Below are 17211 nucleotides of genomic sequence, written 5' to 3' on the forward strand. Positions count from 1 at the left end.
GTATATGTATATATATGTGTATATATATATATATATATATATATGTATATATATGTATATATATGTGTGTATGTCTGTAATTTATGTGTATGTCATTTGGCAATAATTATAGGGAAATGGAATATGCAAAAAATATGAATCTGCCTTCAAACAAGCTTGCAAATCAACATAAGGAGTTAAGTTTCCAATAATAAATACATTACTGGTTCAAATTCTGGAAACTCCAGACCCATAAAATTAAACATTGTAAATAGTTGCACCACTAAATATGCACTAATTTTCCTTTTGACTACAGTTCCCTGTCACAACATGCATGTTCACTAATGCATTATATCAGCACTCCAAAACTAATAAATATATATATCTTATGAATGTTTAATGGAAATCTTTCTAATTTATCAATTTCTCCTATTAGGAAATGAGATTTTAAAAAAATAATAAAAAAAACACCAGCCAGCAGATATTTGATTATATAACTTTGCTTTGCCGTTAAGAAAACTGCCACAAGTGCACTAAATGATGGTGTTCTTTGACGAAGTAATGTTTTTATCAAATATTTAATGAGTTACAGGGAACTTGCTCCTTCAGCACAGTTTACAGAGTTTTGATTGCAGAACTGCTGAAGAGCAGTTTACTTAAACAGTGCGTCGTGGAAGTTCATGAACTCTTCTTCTTCTGTCACTGTACAGTTACCATTCAAACTCGTGTCATCCGTCCACTGATGCTAAATAAGATTAATGGGGTGGCCACACATTGTGCTTAGCCATGCTTGTTCCTCCTGTTCTTTGGCTAATTTATTCCTTTAAAAGTACCTGAGGAAATTGCACATAAATGGCTCATGAATAAGTTAAAGGTGATCTTTATGGTAATTTATTACAAACTATGTCAATGAACCATTTGCATTTAGCAGTGGTTTTACAAAGGTAATGCGAGAAACCAATTTGTGCTTCAATGTGACTTTAAAGCCCTGATCCAGTGGCAGCCACATTTGACAGAGGAACCCAGCATGAGCTGGAAACATGGATGATATTGGATGGTCGGTCTCAATTTAAGGGTGGCTGAAATTAAAGTCGGCAAAGCTAGCTATCTACACAAGTTTTATACAGAGTAATATGTTAAAATGGTTTGTAAAAAATGTAATTTGCTCCTCAAACCATAAAATCTACACCCCCCGTTTATACATTACTTTTCAAGTAAAGTACCAGAATATACCTTTGAAAATGACCCCAAGACCGTCGACGGCTTTAGCTGCAAGCTTGTGCAAGAAAGTTCTTCTCAGTAGAAGCTACATGGAAAACTCAAGTCCTGAATAATTGAGAAGCTGACAGCAGAATATAAACCACATATAAGAAGCAACAACAACAACTATGAGTGTAAAACAGCATCAATGTTCTACTTCTTCTTGTGATGAAAAAGAATGTAATGGTGGATCACATCCAGTTTAACGTTGCATCATGACCGTCTTTTTTCTAGAGCTTTTTGCAACATCTCGGTGGAAAGTATTTCGTTTTGAGGCTTCACTGCTTTACGTGAACACACAATCTTTATTTACCAGGTCAGAAATGCAAAGTCACACTTTTTTAGAAGTTAGCGAGGCGGAAATAATGAAGTTGAAGTAGTGAGTGGTGCAAGAGATCAGCAACGAGCTACAGAGCATCTACAGGTCGCACACAGGGAGCCACATTCCTTGCCGCAGTAATGGGATATGCGAAGTGTTTGTTCGACTGTCGTTCAGAACTTGATCCGGATTTTGGCTGCAATCTTATCTTTGAAAGTAGAGCTGCAACGATTTATCGATTTGAAAAAAATATCAAACATTGATGAGTCCAGGTTCTCATATATGAGAAGTTCAAAAATGGTGTAGGAACGTCTCTCTTTGAAAGAACACAGCCTTTAAAGCTGCCAATACATAATTGATCGGTGAACTTCATGTCAGGCTGTGAAGAATGTAGAGAAAGAAGAAGCACTTAACTATTTTCACAGCTTTCACACCTTAGCACACCTGGCTGATCCATGCAGGAAACAGGCTTGGCTGACCGCTCGTCAGTTTCGGAAAACATTGGGTGACGCAGACTTCCAAATTAGAGACTGACCTGAGTAGGCTGGAGAATAATTACTGTAGACCTTAGGGTGCAACACCAGTTAACAAACAGCCGTGAAAAGATTTTGAATCATCACATGATCAAATCTGATTACTTGTCCGCTTAGATCCGCTTGAGTATTGCACATACTGACACACAGACCTGAGAGCCTGAAGCAAAACAACAGGATCCTATATGACCAGATAAGATGAAATCTAATTTGAACCTGTAAGGACCTGCACTCCCTTTACAGACTGCCTGAACTACACCCTTAAGAGAATATTAATATATATATATATATATATACACACACAATGCAGCCTCTAGGTATAAATATGTTGTGAAGTCAAGCATTACTGAAAAAAATATGTGCCTGTTCAATTTTATCCTCTGTGGAGGAAACTAAAGTTGCTTAAACACTTTGGGAGAATCCCCTTCCCTGTCAGTTGCTGTGTTAGTTACTGTCGCTCTACCTGTTCCAGCTCCTACTTGTTGCCATGTTTATTATGTAATCCAAACAGCACGGGCTGATGGCTGCACGTCACCAAACCAATGCACAAAGCCGTTGCTATGGACCGTATGGGCAGAATATGTGTACAGGTGGAGCACACAGCAGCCTGTTTCTGCTGGAGTCTTTTAAAACATTTTGATCAGACAAGCTGTTCTCTGTTCAGAAAGCCCGGCAGCTAAGGGTCCCAGGAGGCTTGTTAGAGTGGCATCTTTTTATGTTTCTTTCCTCTCTTTATACTTCGAGTGAGAGCTACTGCCAGACGACTGTGCAGCACAACGAGGGATTCCCATCCCATCAAGTCCCCCAGCGAACTGATTCCTCTCTGCTGCTGTTGTCTTTTACAACGGCATCACATCATTGTCACATCGCTACCTGTGCTGTAAAAGGGCAAGGTTCACTTCATCACGACGCGAGGCTTGTTTGCAAAGAAAGAAGTGAATGTGAAGGGTTTGTGTAATGAGCCTGATGGTAGCGAAGCAGTACATGTACTGTAAATACACAACAGAGTACACAGTGCATAGTAATGAGCCTGATGGTAGCGAAGCAGAACATGTACTGTAAATACACAACGTATAGTACACAGTGCATAGCTCCCTGGGACTGAAAAGAGAACATGCTGCTCAGCTGAGCAGGGCGTGCAACACAGATGGAGCCACTCGCTGTTTATGTCTGAGATCAAACTAAAATATACATAAAGACCATGACAACCCAGTGTTGGCGCTCTCAGAGTGAATCTAAAGGCTGTTACTGTATAAGAGGAAATGTATAAAAGATTAACACACACCTATGGGGTAACCAAAAGCACAAAGAGCTTTTTTATTTGTCTACATGGTACTCAACGTTGTTGCCGAGAGAAGAAGGAAATATTATAAGTGACCAATTACTGCAGCGGAGTAACGGCACACTTTTCATCACAGCACAGCAGGAGACCCGAATCTGTCAGAGGTTTGATGAGGGAAAGTGCAGTGGAAGATTTTGGACTATTTAGAGATTACAGTGATATGCAGCAACCCATTTCATGAATAGAACTTTTTTTTTGTTCTAACAATAACTTCAAAGTCTGTGACACTATATTATGCTTTCTAAAAATCATTATTTATATTTGTTAGCCCTGCTGTATCTTTTATCTGAGAGGCTTTCAAGTTTGTAAAGGCACAAACTCGACATTACAATTTCTCTCTCTTTCTCGACATCTCAACTTTATTTTTAGGTGAAACATTTAGGCTTGTCAGTATTTCCAGAACCTTTTTTTTTTTTTGCCAGTGGATGATAGTAGGTGGTAATTTATGCACACTCTGTGCCTCTTTTATTAGGTTTGTGTTTGCCTCAGAGCGCACAAATACACTCTCTGTGGGTACGTCGGGTTTTAATCTGTGTTAGAGTGCGTTGACAATCGCCCTAAATCACACAAGTTTGTGAGCATCCGGAGTGAAGTACAGCTCAGAGATGAGACTCTCACTTCACGCGGGGGAATGAGTCTGCATTAGCTAAGTGACTGCAACTCATATCTGGGTCTTCTGATGGGCTCGCATCCAAATACAGATCAGTATTCTGCTGCAACGAGCCCCCTCCTAATTGATGCTCCCTTTGACTGTCATCATAATAAATTGGGTTTCATTCACATTTGATGACATTAGAGCTTCATTCAGAGGCCCCACAGCGCTCCATTAGGACATGACTCCAAGTCGGGAGATTTAGAGCCAGGATCTAATGATCGTCGCTGGCACAGAGACGGGAATTGTGTGCAGCGCAATTGTCTATGAGTTAAGAGCGGCGGCCTGAGGCAGCGGACTGGATGGCTGGTAAATGGGATGTACAGTAAGTGCCGCCAATGGCTTCATCGCAACATAAATATAATGTCAAACTGTTTGAAATATATAAATATACATTTTAAGACCTTCCCAGTCATTGTATATACCTTTCCTGCTCCGCACAGCTGGGTCTGAAACATATTTCAGCAAGCACTGGCTGATGCACCGGCTGATGCACTGGCTGATGCGCTCAAGATACTTAAACTCAGGGTATATGCCCATATCTAGGAGAGCTGACCTGATACCTGAGGTCTCTTTTCACAAATTTGAATGGTTGAACTCATTGGGATCATTTTTATAAAAGGTAATATGAGGTCAGGGATTTTTGTAACGTAGAGCTAAAAACACCAAAATGATCACTGTCCTAGACCTTATCGACTTAATACGGTTTGTATTGTCCTTTACACCAGTCTATCCTCACAACAAATATTCAAACATAAACCATGCACACTTGTGGAAAAACTAAACCTTTAACATAACCTGCAAAATGTTTTTCCTTACACAACCATTGACCAACTCTTGACAGGAAAATCTTTTTCTACAGCTGGAACTGATAAGAGTTCACCAAAGAAGTTGACTGTAAGTCAAAAGCAATCTAACTTACTGTAACTATCTGGGGAATATTATGTAAGAGTCGCTGTTCACAGTTTATACCTTGTTGTAAAGAACATGTGTTACGTGTTCTGTGCCAGCTCTGAGCAAATGTAATGCTGGGCTTCATGATGCATGATTTAAAATAGATTTATTGTAAGTAATACAGGCAGTCTGTAAGAAGGAAATGCAATACCATGAACTTTTTATTTAGTTTTATTGACCTGAAAGCTTTTTTTTTTTTCGTAAATGGTGAATGAATATAAAAGGACAGGCCGAGTCATATCTTGTTTTCCATTATTTATTAGAAAGATAAAAGCAACAAGATAAATACTAATTGATTCATCTGAGATGTACTACACTTTTTTTTTTAATCAATTTGCTCCAAACAGGCCCAGCCCAGTTATCTTTCCATGGAACTGATGAAGCACTGTCAGGTTCACAACTGCTCATTCATTTGCGCCGTATCACTGAGACCTAAGAGCTGCAGCGCTACAGATCAATATGACTGATGAACAGAGGTTCTTCTTTGGTTTATATAATCATCCGCCTGAATAAATATTCCAGATCAAATGGTCTAAATAAAGCCCCGAGGCAGCAACGTGTTTTGGTCTGGTGGCTTGATGTTGTTTGGGAGACGTTTACGTCACAGAAGATGTGACGAGGAACGTAACGTCTGGTAATTAGCAGCCACAATGTGGCGTACAGGAAATGAATACGATCAATCTAAAAGGGAGAAAAGCACAGCAGGGTTGCCATAGAGCTTGTTGTGGAGAGTTTGGCCAAGAAGGCAACATACGGGACTCGGCTATTGAGCAGTGCGGCTACCTTCCTGCATGGGTGGTCTGTTTCTGTTTTTGACTTGGTAATGGTTTGTTAGCTTAACACAAGCTGAAGATGAGAGTAGAGCTGTAATCAAACCTATCTGCCTCTGGCTCGCTGAGTTTCTACCTGCTGATTGCTGTCATGTTGATGGAAACCATTTGGCCTCCTGCTTCATGTTGTCTCACACCCTCAATTCATCTTTAATTTGGATCACAAAGGAAGATTTGAAAGTAATACAGGTATTTGTCTGAATCTCCCCAAATCTGACCAGAATAAAACTTCCGATAAAGTTCATTTGACATGCAGCTTCCATAATACCTGGTAGAAATGGCAGCACAGCCTCATTGTTTGGGACAATCTACTGTAGTAAGACTTTTAGTTGGCGTGTCTGTAATATCAGCATCCATCTGGAAATAACCCTCCAACAGCTTCAGCTCCACTACTCCAGCCTCATTTCAGCTTGAATGAGCAACTGGTATCAAAACTACAGAGGTGATGGGAAAAGAAACCCGATGCATTTCCTCAAGTTTAAACCACATATAGAAAGAGTGAAAGGGGTAATTACAACACGTCAGAACAACCCAGTGACTAGCACCATCCAGCAGCTGATAGGAGAGAAGTAAATGTACGCATGCAGTGAGGGAAAGATGGCTAATGAGACATCTACTGGAGTCTAATAAGTTGAATTCATTATACAATCAAGGTCTCAAAGTCAGTTGGGGGATGAACATTTTGGGAGCCCCATTTAGGATAATGCAGATCTACAAAGGTCTGCATTCATAAATGAATTCTAGCTCACTTGATGCTACATGTAACACTGGATATTTAAGATGATGTATCAAAGGATAAAACCTGTTATTAGACAACAGAAAAAGTAGCCAGAGTGCTGAGCTTCTGTCTCTTTTGACTAGCACTGAAATTATTAGCTGATAAATCGATTAGTTGAAAGAAAATTAATCGACAACAACTTGACACTTCAGTTGCAGCCCTACTTTGATTCGAGTTTGCTGTCCCTGAGCAGCATGTCTACTAGATTTGCTTTGATCAAAGGACTTTGAGGATTGGCGTTGTTCAGTTTGACTGCTAAATGTCACTGAGACGCAGTAGCTGTCGTTGGTTAAGTCACTTTTAAGGCTGCAGGAAGCCTCCCAGGAATTGTTCCACCGCAGCTCCCAACACGCAAGCTCCATCCTTGATGGAGCTGCCTGCGGGCTGCGCAGAGACCTCGTTTGTCAACGCATCGGCGCTTTGGCACTCAAATTCAGTTTTCTTTGGAAGTGGATCTGTGACTCATGGAGAAGAACTGGACTCGATTTGGCTCCGGGGTTTTGGGAGACACATTCTTGCGATTCTTGGTGTCTGTGATGCAGACAGAAGGGACATTATCTCCCAGACACAAGCCGGCATTGTTTGTTTGGATTTGCTTTAACACCCGACTCTGGGCTCAGTTAGTTTCTCTTGGAAACGTTCCGTGTCATTCTTCGCCTGACCCTGGATTTAAAATAGCTTCTACCCGCGGATTAATAGCCTGCTGGGAACTCAGAAAATGAAGAAAGGGAAAATCATGACATGGGACAGCAATGCATGACAAAACTGTAGCTGAAAGACAGCAGTTTGTGAATCTGTGTTAATATTCTAGGTTACACAGACCACCATGGGTGTGAGGCAATATAATGTTCTGATCCAGCAGTTATCTCACGATATTTAATACTAATAAACCAACAAGCCTTAAATAGTAAAACCACTGATGTGAGGTGTAGTTAGTGTTTGGTATACGGTCACACAATTGACATGACTAACTATATGTACCTACAAGATGTAACCTATTACTACATATGTCACTAGATGACCCTGTTCCTTTAAGTGTACCCTGTTGCCCATGTCGACCGACACTCCCTGACGATATCAATAGAAATACTAATCCACGGTGACATTCACGAGTGTGTCGGATCCAAAAGTGGCACAGTGAACGCAGAGTATGGGTGTGAGTTCACCCTCAGATAACCCTCCTGAACAACAGTCTGCCTTAAGAGGTTTAACACCCCAGACCGGACCCCATGCGTCTTACTGTATAGCCTAGAAATAGCTGTGACAGATGTCCTGTGGAGCCCTGGAGAGCTCTCTTACACCTTGGGGTCCAAGAGGTCACCTAGGGTAGCGGTCACACTGCACCGCCAAGAATACCTCAGACGAGAGTGGATAATACTCCACACTGCTCCTCATCCAAAACGCTCAGGGTGTTTTGGCAGCCTGTATACATGGCCTGTTTAGAAAAACCTTGAAATGCAAGGAACCGTTTGTGGGCCGTTCCAGCAATCGTTACTGGAAGTGTTGGTTGACTGGCTGTCGTAGTGGGACGGCACCTCATTAATGAGGCTGTCCTTATTTTGACCTGTGGAGAGTGAACTCAAGTTTGCATAATTTTGGAAGATCTCCTGTGAATATTACCTTCCTATTATGTTCTGAAATGCTCTCTGAAGGCTAGTGAGTTCAACTTGGCTCATATTATACATTTGTGCTAAATGCTCTGAAGAATCCACTAAAAAGGTCCAATTGAGCTGATTTATGTCCCTGGAATGCCATTTTTTTTATTATCAAATTGAACAATAGCAGGGTTACCTGCTGTTATTCACTGATAATATGTGGACGGGATTACTGTCTACCTAAATTATTAGTCATTATTGGAGAGAGGGATTACAGTCAGCCAATATATTACATGGTGAATCAAAACAATTACAGTCATTTGAGCCCATAATGACTCACGGATTATAGTGAGTCTTTAAATAACATTATCTCTGTCAGTATGGTGAGCACATATATGTTTGGTGCTGCAATATAGACACACCCACACACACACACACTTAGCAGTTGAGTTTACACCCCCTAATGAGGATTCGACTACAGTATGTGAAGCAGCAGTCTCCGTGGTACCTGACTTAAAGACGAAAGCCCAATCTCCCACAGACACACACAGCTTTTATCCACATTAATGCTTCTCCTGCCTCGTACCAACGGCAGCATCACTGTGTCTTCTGTTTTAACGATGAGAAAAACGCCATAATGCATTGTTTTGAGGGGGGAGGACGAAGCCCGTGACTACTAATGTCTGAGGCCCAATCTGTATTTATACCATGGTAGTCTGTCAGACGGTTTTAGAGGAAGATGGATTTTTTTTTTTTTTTTTTAAAGAAATGTTGAAAAAAACATATTTTTCTCAGGAGAAGACCAAAAACTGAGCTGAAAAAGAATGAATATTAGGCTATTTGGTTATTTTATTATATATATATACTCTTCCCAAAGATCAAAATTGAACTCATAAGCATTTTTCATTGTCGATCCATGCAGGAAAACAGTTTGCCACCATAATAACGATATTTCTTATCGCTTAAAATCAAGTCATTACAAGAATAAAGCAAGCATCTTTATTTGCTCGTCCAGAGGTTGCGTGTCCAGCTGTTCCTTCAGTCGTCTCACTTGCCACTTCTTGTTGGCGCTGTAGATGCATTAAAGCTGTTACCTCGACATGCTCCTTTTATCTGGTGATAAAAGCTTTTTCTCTACGTTGCACGGCTGTGACAGAGTGACAGAGGCTCTGCTGCACCTCCAGGCTCTGTAATCAACAGCCAGTGTCCGACACCGACGTTTAACCCTTCGTCCACTCCACGTGCACCTCTGCTGTCAATTGCATCTGCTTTCTTCCTACAACACCTCAGTAAGCGAGGTCCGTCAGACATACGGATTTATATGGCTGTTGTTGAGACCAGTTAATCTGGTATTTTGGATGTGGAGGCGTAAAGCTTATTCAAGTGATTCTTCTGTTTTGTGATTTTACTAAAAGGACTGGAATTATGTTATATACAGTATAGCTAGGAATGTTGTTCTATGTCCCTTGAGGGTGCACACACACACACACACACACACACACACACACACTGATGTAGATGTATAACTGAGTGAGTTTAAGCACATGATACCTTCTGGTAAGATGCTCTAAATGAGGAGTTGTAACACATATTACATCTAAATCTGTGTGTGTGCGTGCGTGTGTGTGCAGGCAAAATAGCTGAAATTGTGACAAAAACAACTTGTCGCTCATTTGCCACAATAGTCTGAATTTTAAGTATTTTGAGAGAGCTTTGTTTACTGCTCTCAATTGAAATAACCAGTTTTGTACAAAGTGTTTACACAGATCTGTAACATGCTGCACATACATTATAGAAGATATATATATATATACTTTGTATAAAGACACAGAGCTTCTCTTATCGTAAAGTTAACTCCACTTATTTTAACATAATGGGTATTTGTGTATTTCTCCACTGAGAGCTGCTCTATTTGCCGTGAACTGACATTAAACTCTGAATATAGTTCACAAGTCAGAGCAGGTTGGGATTCATTTCTAGTATAGTAGTATAGTGTCACCACCAGCAGCATCTTTCTTGCTACAGTCATGTGAGATCTGTGAAGGTGATCAACATCATTGTAGTCACATATAACACTGATCAATTGGAGGGTAAACACAGGGCAAAGAGGACGCCTCTGATCACAGGTCAGACACCAAATAATGAGTATTGACATAGAGTGGGTTCATGCATAAAGATTTAAATACCAACATGTCAATAATGTGGTTATTCTCTCAGGGTTTTCTCTTTTCTAATGTCACCCTTGAGAAAAGTCCTTCCTCCCTAAATTAAGGTTTTTAAGAACTGATTACATTGAAAAGAGAACAATATACAGATGGGGCTTATTATTTAAATTAATGCATTGTAATGAACAATTAGCATAAATGCTATGCCAAATGGCCCCAACTTCTGATTTCCCCAAGTACTACATTTTCCTCTTATCAATAATTATTCATGTGTGATTGAATAGTTTCAGCTGGGTCAATACTACAAAAGCCTCCAAGGAGCCTGAATCGATGTCATTTGTCTTCCCTTAAATGTTGACCCACACCCACACACACCCACACACACCGAGAGCAAACTGTGCGTTAATATTCAAAGCAGCTACTGGGTGAACCTGTTTCTGAATTTCAACAGCTTGTTCGTTATTTGATTATTCCTTCAGCCTCTCATTTCAGTAACTGCACACAAGGAGGAAAATGCCTTTCTGACGCTGATATAAAAAAAAACACAGCCCCCCCCCCCCCCCCCCCCATAAATAACACAGCAACAAATCTCAAAGCAATGTACACACATATTGACATTTAGATTGAGTGAAAAACATGTAATGGGCTGTTTTATCAGCGACAAACAAGCAGAGAGTTTGGACTTGTGTGGCTGTTGCACAAGTGTTGCACAAGAGCGGGCTTCTGATATTAGCATCGACAGTATGATGGCACCAAGTGCTAGCTGACTTTCTGCCTCTGGCGTCTAATGGCTACAGCATTAAAGTACACCGCGGCCACATGGAGGGAGAGCAAGAGCTTACAGCTGATGAGTAGGGACAGTGTGTGTGTGTGTGTGTGTGTGTGTGTGTGTTTGTGTGTTATTCGCTCCACAGGCCTCTGCTAGATTATCATCTGTTTGGTGGAATCTGATACGGAGGAGAATCCGCCATCAAAGGAAACTCAACGTTTCGTCAAGAAACCTGCCTCTGTCAGCCTCTCTCGCTCTCTCACATACACATCACTAAAGGCACACACATTTATATTCTCACCCACACACAGCTGCACATGAATACTGTACACACATACTCTTCCTCTTTCTATTTCTTTCTAACAAGCACATGAACAGAAATCAACACAAATTAAAGACACACATACTGTACACACACACACACACACACACACACACACAGAGCCAAGCCCAGGGCTGGGGAACTCGGTTTGAACCCTGGGGAGAGACAGAAGTCATAGAGACGCAGATCAGAAAGCACGACACTTCTGTGCGCACGGAGTGACTACGTGCTGTTTATTTGGGGTTGGAGAATGTAATTATATGGCTGCTGTTGGTGTTATTAATCAGTTATGCTCTCGGCTGGAAACTGTTCAATATGATTTTTGTTGAGAAGGGAATGAGAGAATCCAGTGCACCGTCAGATAAAAGCCTTTGGTCTGTTCAGATGTGCCAACAGATGTATTTCCTTGTTTCACTTTTAGTTTTTTAGCAGATTTTTTTGTTTGTTTGCTATTTTAAAATCCCAATTTAAGGATAAAACTCCAGAAAGCCTACAATGAACACTAGAAGAAATATTTATAAGTCTTCAGGGGCTTTTCACACATGCAATCTGGGCTCCTTTCTGGGCTCCTTTCATACAAGGGTGGTGGACAAAGAGTGCTATGTTTTTTGCAATTCTTTGCGGCCTGCACACGTGGCGGCGCTCCGTTCAGCTCGGCTCATGTGGCCTTAATTGTTTATTCACTCATGGTTAGCTTGTCCACTCCTTGTGGCCATTAAATGGTATAGCAGAGGTTAAACACTCAGTTTCTGTCCCTCTGTGTTTTTTTGCAAATTCAGAATATGTATCTGTTTCAGATTTCAGAGGGTGGAAGGAAAAAAGAAAATGAGTCATCAGGAGTTGAAAATAATAGATTATGAAATGCTTATTGAAACTGTTGTGGCTGCACATGAGTTCCAGTAGTAGGTTACAGTAGTTTTCAGTTCTTCCTAATGGTTCATAGTTAGTAGGATGGTAGGTAATATAACTCTTTTACATTGGAGATATTTGGGAATATACAGTTACCTGGCTGAGAAAATGTTCAATATCCGGTCAAACATTGACTTCTGTTTGTGTGTGATAAACTGGGGACACTATACTCTCAAATATAGTTTCAGTTGGTGCTCTCTCCTAAATAACCTACTCTGTCTGCACTCCGATACGTCTAGATTCATGGCTGGATTGTGATGTGTGTACAGTGACAGAAAATGCCGCTCTGTATTGCTGAGAGCTTCTTTTTTTTTTTGCCACATCTGAACCGTGATAAGAACCACCACCAGTGAGATGACGATACCACGGTTGTATTAATTTCAGCTCCTCGCTTACGACTTTTATATTTTCAGATTGACGCACCAAAAAGTCTTCCTCTGCCAAAAGATTGTCTGCATCTGGTGCGGCCAGCTACTCTGCTGCTCCGACACGGTTTGATCATCTGTTCTGAATTTGAAATGCTCCTCACTCCTAATTTTTCACCTTGAGGGCTTCTGCCAAGCCACCGGTCACGACGTCTCTCCCTGCTCTGCCTCCCCTGGTGTGAGAGAGAGAGAGAGAGAGAGAGAGAGTGTGTGTGTGTGTGTGTGTGTGTGTGTGTGTGTGTGTGTGTTATTCTGCCTTTGTGCATGTGTATTGGTGCATGATATGCCTGGGGGGAAATGAGAGTGTATATACTGTACGTTCAAGTCAATGTGTTCACGGGGTAGACAATGAAACAATGAGAATGACTCCTCCTAGTAGGAAAAGTCAGCGAGCCACTGATGGACTCACTAACTCCCCTTTGTGGCAGTATTGTGTGCGTGTGTGTGTGTGTGTGTGTGTGTGAGTGTGTATGCGTGCGCCGGTGACACAGGAAACGGGCCTTTACTGATGACTGATGGCTGAGCCCACTGTCCTGCTATAGTTGACTGAGATTCACAAAAACAAAGTCCAGACTAAACACAAAGCGAGCTCTGTCATCGCACTAATCTGGTGCTGAATGATCCTTTTTGAAAGCATCTCTTCACTTTAGTTTTTTTTTTGCATATACACAGGATGTTGAATATAGACCAACATTTTACTGTCACTGAAATGAATGGACACTAAGGCTTAGGCTTATGCAATATCTCTCCTTTTGTGTCAAAACACACAGTTTAGAATAATTGCCTTACGTTCCTCCACCTGTGTTTACAAAGAGAACACAATACTTTTTTTAATTTTTTGTCTTTAATACATTTTAATCCAATCGCCTCCACTTCTCCCCCCCACCCAAGGGTGAATCTTTAACAAACTCAACCGTTCATCAGCCTGCCAGATGCCTTTGTTCACAGGAGCCAGAGGCCAACCTCAGTGTCTCCAGGCATACTTATCTTAACCGAGCTGAAAAATGTCTGAGTATAGGCTTTGTGGAAAAACGGTGAACAGAAGAGGATTTTATTGGTTTCAAGGAGAATCTTCTCGCTCACACACTGTAAATAAATACAGCCGAACAAAAGCAGAGTCCTTAGGGAGCTCATTCATCGCGTACACAACTGCTCTTCCATTCATTACAGAAATTACACAATGGTTCATCACCGTATGAAATCACTATATGGGCCATGTTTTATTTATTTTTTTAATTACTTTTTGTCTTATTCTCCTGTTGTCTGACTAGTTTACAGCATGAATAATTTCCTCCACTTGTGGTAATTATACACGAGGGCTCACCTAAGAGACTCACTTCCTCCAATACACACACACACACACACACCCAAGAGACGTATTATCCGCGTGTGCACGCATGAACACACACACACACAGCTGCACACATAGCACATTAACACACTTTCTATGCACATGCGCTTGCAGCACACACACTCGCAACAGTGTTTGCTGTCATGCAAAATCATGAGAGCTCACAACCGCTGCCCCTGGGCCTGTTCTCACACAGACACTGCAGGCGAGAGCGGCGTTTTTCACAGAGGCTTTTGTGTGAATGAACAAAGGGAATCTCCTTCCTCCTCTGCTCCCCTATCCCTCTAAATCCCATCATGTGCCACCATGCGTCTCCCACACGCCTGTTTCCAAGTTACCGGCAGCGTCGGCTGCCAATCCCACTTAATTGCCTCCCGTGTAAAGTGACGACTGATGAGAGCGAGCTGTCCTCGCCTTTTCCTGCCACTCGCTCGCTGCTACCTCACCAAAGGAGAGGCTCCACCTGGGAACCACGGCGCACATACCTTTGGGAAATCACGCAGTCGTGTTGACCTAGAGTGAAACTTCAGTAGCCGAACTGGTTGACTTACTGTATGAAAAGAAACGTAACTGAGGGACTTTTAATTTTGATAAACTGTTTCAATTTAGGAAACTGCTCTATGAGGACATTTGATTTAAGCCCTAGTAGACTCTAAGGGATGGAAAGCATAATGAAAGGCTTTGAATAGCAAATGTCTTGTTTGAGATAACAAAGTAAAGAGCAGAGAATGAAACAATAACAGCACGCAGTGTTTGCTTTAACGATAAGCAGCTTTCCTCACTAACCTTTGCTGGAGCCTGGAGAAAAAGAAAAGGTCTTCTCGCTCACTCCCGCTCGCAGAATTTACCACCCTGTTGCTCCTCGTTTCCTCTTCCTTTGTTGCGACCTTCCTCACAAATAGAACCTCCTCATCCTCAGGACCGGGGCAAGGAATTAACAGCTCATGAGGGAAGCCAGGCGGAAGAGAAAGAAAACATGCCAGAGAAGAAAATAAACACTTCTCTTCTCGCCCCTAAGTCCTCCCTGGCAGTGTATCCCCATCCGTCAGAGCACAGCGACTGAGAGAGTGTGAGAGAGACAGATGAAATGATACTGAGTAAGTGGGCGAGTGAGGGAGAGAGAGTGAGAGAGGGAGGGAGGAAGAGAGAGCTTGTGTGTATGCACTGGAGGGAGAGCCTCTCTGCTGTATGAGCTCATGATTATCTCCCTGTCTGTCTCCTCTGCATGCATTTTTTCCCGACAGAAGCCACAAGGTCAGTTGCTTTTACAGTAACGACACATTGTTTCCTCTTGAGGGAAAAGACTTCCTGTTCGTTCTCCGCTCCTCTTCCCTCATGAGTGATATACTCCCTGCATTTTAATGCATTTAAAAGAACTCTGTTCCTCCCCCTCATGTATTAGCATCCTTGTGAGAGTTAATCTAATCTCTTCTCTCACCAGCATTGTCTGCCCAGAGGCTGTTCCAACGAGGAATGTGTTGCAATTTTATTTTGGATTCACGCTGTGCAAAGATGTAAACAGACAAACGGAAGCGACATTGTGTCAAAAGCAAGAGAAAACCGCATGGTTTGTACTTGTGCACACTGGAAACAGATTTTTTAAAAACTGCATGCATGCAGCACCAGACGGCAACTTCCCAGTTCTGAAAAGTGAAGCCAATGCAGAAGAGCCTTAAACTTGCATTCTCTCTAATGGCCAGCAGGGGGCGACGACTCCGGTTGCAAAAAGAAGTCCAATTGTATAGAAATTACCCTACTTCTCACTTGATTTATTACCTCAGTAAACATTGTAAACCACCACCTTGTGATAGCGGTAGCGACAATGGAAGTAAATATGAAATAGAATATAAATAGAATATTATTAGTAATAACATCCATTACCATCAATGCAATTGCAGAGACAAAGCTAACAAAAGACCAAATCACCAAGGTCACCAAACTGTAGTCCAAGGTGACAAAATCACTGTGAATCACTCAGCTGTGAATCTGCATTTTTTTTTCCACCATTTTCTGTCGATCTATAGACTAATTCATTGAAATAAAATAGATTGATTGATGAATAAAATCATCAGTATGTGTAGCACCATTGCATTTGCATGCAAACATTTTATTGACAGGACTGGTTAAGTGAGAAGATTGGCTTGCTCCAGGCCACTATGGGAATTGAAGCACTTTATGGCCACCTCCCAGCTTTACGTCACTATCCGAACAGCAAACTAGTTGGAACGGTTGGTTTTGTAACATTTACAAGCGTAAAGATAAACCAATATTGACACTGGTGACGGTCTGGAAGTGTGTATGGGACATGCTGTAACTGTGAGGCTCTGCCTTTCTTTTCTGCTCTGCCGATTCCTGATGTTGCATGACAGCCGGAGAGCCTAAGCGCCTCCCTGAGGTACGTCGCATACTTGGGTCAATATGCACGTGAAGTGGCAGATTAATCTGGTCACATGCATCCCTAAAAGGTGATTCAGGGGCCAAACTGACAGCATCCTCAATTATGTTGATGAAGTGTCAAAATGTCATGAATCACACACACACGCACACCACAGGCAAAGTTCACACCACAGATGAAGTGATAGAGAATATCTTCGGAGCGAAAGGTACGAACATATGGCCGGGGTGTATTGGTGCTGCACGTTCGCCCGCGGACCGGGGCGAGCAAGAGGTGCTCCCGTGGTGCACTGTGGGTATTGTGCCGTCGCGGCTGGCGGGTGATGCTCCGCCACATGCAGCAGGAAGAGGGAGCTCCGATTAGGGCCAGCTTCTGTCACAGGGAGAGTGGGTCGACAGGGCGGCCTGAGGAAGGCTGTGTGATGATCAACCAGGAGGAAGTGTGCACAGCCGCGATACAACCAGTGTGTTTGTGTGTCTGCATGTGGACTTGAGTGAGTGTTTGCAGGAAATACTCATAGTCATTTCCGATCCAGCACAATCGCTTCAGGGCCATCCTTAGTGCCGTTCTTTGTGACCAACATTCAGTGCATATAGAAACACTTAGCAAGTGAAAAGCTGGCTGAAATCAATT

General features: G+C 42.0%; 1 protein-coding gene across 2 annotated transcripts in view; it reads right to left on the reverse strand.

Annotated features, from left to right (window-relative positions):
• Window positions 1–15251, reverse strand: part of shisal1b (shisa like 1b) — a 36094-nt gene extending 20843 nt beyond the window's left edge. For both annotated transcript variants that reach the window (XM_031863177.1, XM_031863169.1), the window contains exon 1: window positions 14970–15251. The gene's annotated coding sequence lies outside the window, so the exon portion shown is untranslated. The remainder of the gene's footprint in view (window positions 1–14969) is intronic.
• Between the last annotated feature and the right edge of the window lie 1960 nt (window positions 15252–17211).

Source organism: Anarrhichthys ocellatus, unplaced genomic scaffold, assembly GCF_004355925.1.
Source record: "Anarrhichthys ocellatus isolate YVR2014 unplaced genomic scaffold, GSC_Weel_1.0 scaffold2, whole genome shotgun sequence".
NCBI classification, from domain to species: domain Eukaryota; kingdom Metazoa; phylum Chordata; class Actinopteri; order Perciformes; family Anarhichadidae; genus Anarrhichthys; species Anarrhichthys ocellatus.